Source organism: Bactrocera oleae, chromosome 3 (assembly GCF_042242935.1).
Source record: "Bactrocera oleae isolate idBacOlea1 chromosome 3, idBacOlea1, whole genome shotgun sequence".
In the NCBI taxonomy this organism is placed as follows: Eukaryota; Metazoa; Arthropoda; class Insecta; order Diptera; family Tephritidae; genus Bactrocera; species Bactrocera oleae.
This window is the reverse complement of record NC_091537.1, coordinates 25,143,080-25,149,531: the sequence shown is the minus strand read 5'-3', so window position 1 is coordinate 25,149,531 and position 6,452 is coordinate 25,143,080. Positions and strand designations below refer to the sequence as shown.

General features: G+C 35.5%; 1 long non-coding RNA gene across 1 annotated transcript; it reads left to right on the top strand.

Annotated features, from left to right (window-relative positions):
* The first annotated feature begins 2,032 nt into the window (after positions 1–2,032).
* On the top strand, positions 2,033–5,919 carry LOC118683118 (uncharacterized). The gene is made up of 3 exons (XR_004978958.2): positions 2,033–2,437; positions 4,993–5,273; positions 5,333–5,919. It is a non-coding gene; the product is annotated as an uncharacterized lncRNA (long non-coding RNA).
* The last annotated feature ends 533 nt before the right edge of the window (positions 5,920–6,452 follow it).

Below are 6,452 nucleotides of genomic sequence, written 5' to 3'. Positions count from 1 at the left end.
GGTGGCGTCGCGAAACCGCGAACCAATATCCCAAGCCATACTGTGACCGCCAATTGTTTGTAAGTGCGTTCGAATGAGCGCCATCGCATACCCCCCATAACCGCCAACAACAACAACGAAAGCACCCAAAAAAGTAAAATGCAAACGATGGACCGAAGTTTAAAAATGAAAAATGCAAACTACATCGAAGCGAAATGAAACAGTGGTCTCGGTTTTATTGCCATTGCTTCAAAGTGGCGAGCAAATGACGCGCTGTGTTGCGGTTAAAAATATTCACACTCAATGCCCCACACGCATACACACATGCATACATATGGACATATGATTTGTGCGCTTTGCGGGCGATGCGGTTGAGTGTATAGGTGTGTGTACAGCTTCGAGGTGTTCACACGTCACATGCGAGCAAACTTATATAACTTTGTGTGTATGTATGTATATAAATTTCGTATTGGTCCCCACATATGTAGAGCGAAATTTATACATTTATAAATACACTGTTATTTGTTGCGTTGTCATTTATTTATTTTTAGCGGTAACTCCGCCCGATCCTGTGTACTTGTTTAATGCTAAATTTTACAACATTCGATGGCAAGTAGCAGCAGTTGCAAAGCTTGTTGCTTCTGTTCCACATTCAACGGAATATGTTATAAAATAAACACAGTTGTATACACACACATACAGGGATATGAAGCTATGTGCACATGTAAGGGAAGTGTCTAGGCGCCACGAAGCGCACAGCCTCCATGTTTGTCATTATAAATTATGTGGTTGAATTAATCCAAAATACTAACTCAAAATGATGGATCAGATATGAAAAATAACGTTTCACATAAGCACATATATTTACCAAACCTTACATGTTATTTGTTTGTAATAATGGCTGAATATATGAATTATTACCCTCTGGCTCTGAATGAAATGATTAGAACAATTTCACCGAAAACCAATAAATTATACTAAAATTTTAAATTATAAATCATTATATGCAAATTAACTGATGTTTATTCTTGATGTTTAGGACTTTTTAGAATATTTCGTTTTTCAAGCCTTCAATGATGTTAAATCGGCAATACAGAAATAAAGGAAAGGCAGTACAAAGGGTTAATTGCGGAACTCGACACAGGCTGACGAATATCTCTGTTCGCTTCACGTGGTGAGTTTTTGTACTGTGGGTGCATTGCCTAAGGCAAAACTGAGATTGACGAAGTTATTTTGGAAATACATGTTACACAAATTCATCTGAAAATTAACTGCTCTTTCCCAACCGTTTGGCGGCAGAGCAGAGAAAAGTTCGCACAGTTTCTATTAAAACAAAAGAAGTAATTTCAGGTTTTAATGAAATAGAATTTTTTGATAATATTCAAAAAAAAATGTCTTATCTGGATTCTGCATAGTCGAAGCAACCATTTGCAAATACTTAAATTCCGTAAAATCCATGTGAACACTGAAGCCGATCTATTATCTAAAAGAGAATGTTGCAGGAAAATACTCGAAAATATCAATTAAATGTCTGTTAATAAAGTTACTCATGCTAATACGCTAACAAAGTCAAAGGAACATCCGTTGAATATGTCTTGCATGAATATTTGGATATCCTAAGCCCTTTTTAACTCATTTACTGTGGCGCCAATCAATGAACCCCCTGGTTAAATTATGTCAGGGTTATTGGAACTGCTTCGTCATTATTGTTTTGAAGGAAAACTTCAATCAAACATAAAATATCGCTATAACCTTCCTCGATCGTGTGTTGAATAACAAAAAAACAAGATTTGCCAAAATTTCAAAATTCGCAACCTTGTAAAAGGGGATCGTGTGAGTTCTTGACCACTACACCTAAACTAGTTTCCACCGATCCCGTTGTTAAAATAAAACTATTTGATTTATTTTTGAAAAATCGTTGACAGGAGAGAAAATATGCGGTTGAAAATGTTGATGTCAACGATATTGAAATGTACTGTGCTCACTTTAAATCATATTACGAGTATTTTACTGTAATTTTCTTTCAATTAATTTTTTGTAACAAAATGTTTTTTCAAAATCACATACTTAGACAAAACTATATTCATTGGCTTAAATTTAATTAGATATATCCGAATCGTCAACATTTGCAAGTGTGTAGTTTTATAAGCCAAGCATTATTAATTTAAATACTACTACCGTAAAAAGTTAATCGTTTACACCTCTGAAAGAGTAAAATAAAAACTTCGGAAATTCCTGAACGAACACAACACCGACAGCCGCTGTCGCTTGATACACGAATACTTTCGAAACAGCAGACACCGATGGCGGTATTGGCATGCAGATGCGTAACTTGAAGTTCGGCGGCGACAACAGTGGTCGAGCATGTCAGCAGGGCAACGGTATAAGTTGAGGCACACTTAATTACATATAGAGTTCGACGAAAGTTGGACGGCAGAGTCAGGAGGTATGCGATAAGGTAAGACCCAACATTGTCGAGCAAGAGTATCAAAGCTAAATGCCAAGAGTAGAAGTATGTTGCTCAACTGAGGCAAAAAGACTAACATTGCAAAAACGCACTTTCATCCAAACTCAAGAGTGTTGTTGTTCTTGTTCTTGTTGATGTGGTGGTATAAATGCAGTGTTCATGCATATGCGCTCATATGATTACGCACATGGATTTGCATGAAAGTGCATATGTAAATAAATAGATTGGTGGCTTTGCGTTCCCAGCTAGTGCTGCTAATTTCGTGCCACAGCAGCGGCCATGCACACTGCAACGGCAAGCGAGTAATTGCCCCTTGAGCGATGCACAACGGCATGTGGGGATTGGTTGGCAGCAGATTGGTTTCCAGTAATATGCAATTGGCTGTGTGTTTTGAGGCACAACTCAGCGACATGGGTGTTTGCATGTGCTCTTGCTTGTTGATACAAAAGCATATTTACTCTCAGCTGCAAGGAATTCAGAGATTTTGCTTCTGGTTTGATATTTTCCAAAAGGAAGCTATTTATGTACATATATGCGTATCACACCAGCATTGTGTGGTAAAGTGGAATTTAATAAATGCAATTGCATATTAATAAGAAAAATACATCATGAACTGCCAATATTTGATAAACTTGTGCAGGGAATTTAAAAATTAGGCCAACAAATATCTTAATCACATTTCCGATAAATGTTTGTATTAGAGCTTAAATTCAGTTCGAAGCACCTTCAAGCAATGGAGGTTCATTGGTATGATATGTGACAATAAACCAATTAAAATACCTTCTAGGATAGCGAAAATAGAGAAAGATGGGAATAAGGAATACACATTAAGAAATATACATTAGGGTACAAGGTGAATAAGCTCCTCATTTTTAATTTAAACCGAGCATAAATCACTTAACTTGGCATTTTTTGATCTCAAAAACAAATAAACCTACAACTTTGAAAAACTGATATTCTGATACAAAATTTTCTGCCCAGAAAAAAGGTCTGATTGGTTTTGTTATACAAAACATTAATTTAAAAATTATATGCAATTAATATAATTCATGAAATGTGCTGTGCTCATACAGTACAGCATGTCGTATGAGCAACTCAAAATCTCTTAGTAACTGGCTGTGACAGACCTGTGGTAACAATACCATACCACTTTACCATGTGAGTATTTTGCTGATAACAATACTATCATATTTCATAGTGGTATTTTAAGAAACACACCTAACAAAAGGTAACGAACTTAGATAAAAGATCTTGCATGAAAAGGAGGAAAGAAACGCATTTAGTTGAGCACTGTCGAAACAAAGTCCTTACTTGAAGTTTGAAGCCAACATGTGGAAAAACTGCGAGGAATTTAAAACTATAACAATGTGTATAAGAATAAGTGCGCGCAGCTTGAATTATCTATTGCCTATGAAACTAAGCTAGTATTTTAATTTACTACATTGATATATGTATCATCAAACGCAGTAAACAAAATACCATAGTATTCGTATTATACACAGATGTGTATTGATAGACGTTGTCTTAGCAAAGATTAGCTTTTTTTCTTATGAGACAAACTTTATCGGCAAATTCCTGATGTATATGGTGGCACAATTACTGCGGAGTAAGCCATACCGCATTGTTATAGCACTGGTAAGAGTGGCTTTGTATCAGTTAGAATTTTTTTGTCGATCGATTTTGTTGATTTGAACATTTTGGAAATTAATATTAAATAATAAAGATAATCTCTGATAGCTTTGGAGCTTTTAAGATAACCAGTTTCGCTTAATAGAAAATCTTAATATTAGCACTTACATACATTATCGTTTGCGCGAAACTGAAATTTTAATTTCAAAATCCTGGTTTCTCATTTGTGAGGTCCGTGACTTCTAAGGAAAATCGAAAATAATTTTAATGTATGAACAACGTTTAGTTAGTTACTATTTTGTATTTGAATATGGCAGAAATACAAAATACCGATATTTGCTTGTCCTGAATAGGTTATATTAAGTTTACCACGAAGTTCATAACTCCCAGCAGGAAATATCGGAGATCATATAAAGAACACACAAACGATCAGCATGACGAGCTGAGTTGATTTAACCTTTCCGAACTAGTCTCTCAGTGTTTGTTATATCGACTTCAAATTTTGCACATGCCCACGCTTTTCTCCACAAGAAACTGATCATTTATCAGAACAGCCGATATCGGTCATATATAGCATATATCTGCTTTACAAATCGACCAATCAAAATTAAGTTCTTGTTGGAAAAAACGCTACAATTTCCGAACAGTTTAAACCGAACCACACAGATATATCTGACACTCAAACTGAACGATAAACATCAAAGTAAAGGTCTTCAGAAAAGATATATTTTCTTTATTAATTAACCTTAATTCGATTTTAAAGGTGCTTGCATCAAAAACCCAACGACAAAGAACGGTTACATCTGCAGATTAAGTCTATATGTGCATAGTTGCTATAAAAATGCCCCTGTGAAAGATATTATAGCTTCAGTGCAGCCAAAGTTAACGTTTTTTTATTTTTTTTATCCATCATTTAGTACAAAACCTAAGACCTCGGCGTTAAATGTACATTCCTGGCTTCATTCGTAAGCTTGTGGAACAATGAAGTGTCTAGCATTTACACACCTAATCACAATCAAATACGGCAAAAGGACTTGCACACACAAAAGGGTACACAGATGGAAAAAGGTGACACGGTGAGCACGGCAACCAAGTACACGAACAATTATTGGCTGATTTAAGAGTAGCGACACGTTATTAAGCTTGGTGCTTTGTGAATTCACCAAAAACCTGTAGAAATTCGTACAGATGTTTGTATGTAAGTATGCTTTGAGAGTGGAAATAAAAGGATGCAAAATTTATCAAAGCAATAAGTAGGTAGCCCGAAAGAAATATATACTTACAAAAGAAAACCTTTCCAGTCCGCAGCGATAACATGCGAAAAAAAATCAACGAGAGTAAAGAGTAACTTCAAAAAGAAGGTGAAGCGAAAGCATAGGAGCCGTGGAAAATGATTGTAGAAAAAATGAAAACGATGTGAAATGCAAATCGCCAAACAGCACGAGGCTGCTGTGCCGCGTGCGACCAGGCCACCGCGCGGGAGCCAATTCTTTGCATACGCCAAATATTTACATCGAAGATCTATGCGACTTAAATTAGTTCAGACAATAAAACGAATGACAAATTTGCACACAAACAGCTAAAGGAAAATTGCATAAATAAATTCCGAGTACTTGTAAATGGCAAACAAAAAAATTATGGTGGAAACAGTTATGAGCACAACGAATAAATGGAATTGACAAAGTGCCATGAGGCGAGAAATGAAAAATACGCTTTTCTCAGACTTACACTTGAAAGCAATTTGAAAGTATATAGTGCGCATACCCCGCAAAGGATTATTTAAATAAAGTTTTTTTGTATTTGTATGGCATTGGTTGGATACCCATTTTAATATAGTTTTTATATAGAATTGACATATAGAATAAAATATATGTTATCATGTTTTTGGATATAACAATAAATTAAATATACCTTATATAAGATAAGAAAGATATTTTAAATACTCTTTTTAACGGTTCGTTCCTTGAAAATGAATTCAGTGACTCCAAATATTTTCTGAATAAATGCCTCGACATTTTCTACAACCATTTTCAGATATCCAAATATGTAACATTATACATTAAAACACAATGCATTCTACTTAAAAAGGCTAGATGGACTGAACAGTCTTTGAGCTAAGGATTTGGCAAATTTTGATTTCAACGGTTAGGTTATGATGGCTGATCCAGAGATCGAACATCGACTACTATATACCATAAGAATATAGCTCCTGTATTCGCTTTTATAAGTCCGCAAAGCGCCTAAAAATCGATGCGATATCTGAAAGTGTGAGCTCCTAAGTTTTAAAGCCTTGATCTCGCAAGCGCGGGACAATCAAGAAGGAAGTGTTGAGATCTTTCCACCTCGTCTTTTTCCATATAGCTTCTGCAGCTGGTGT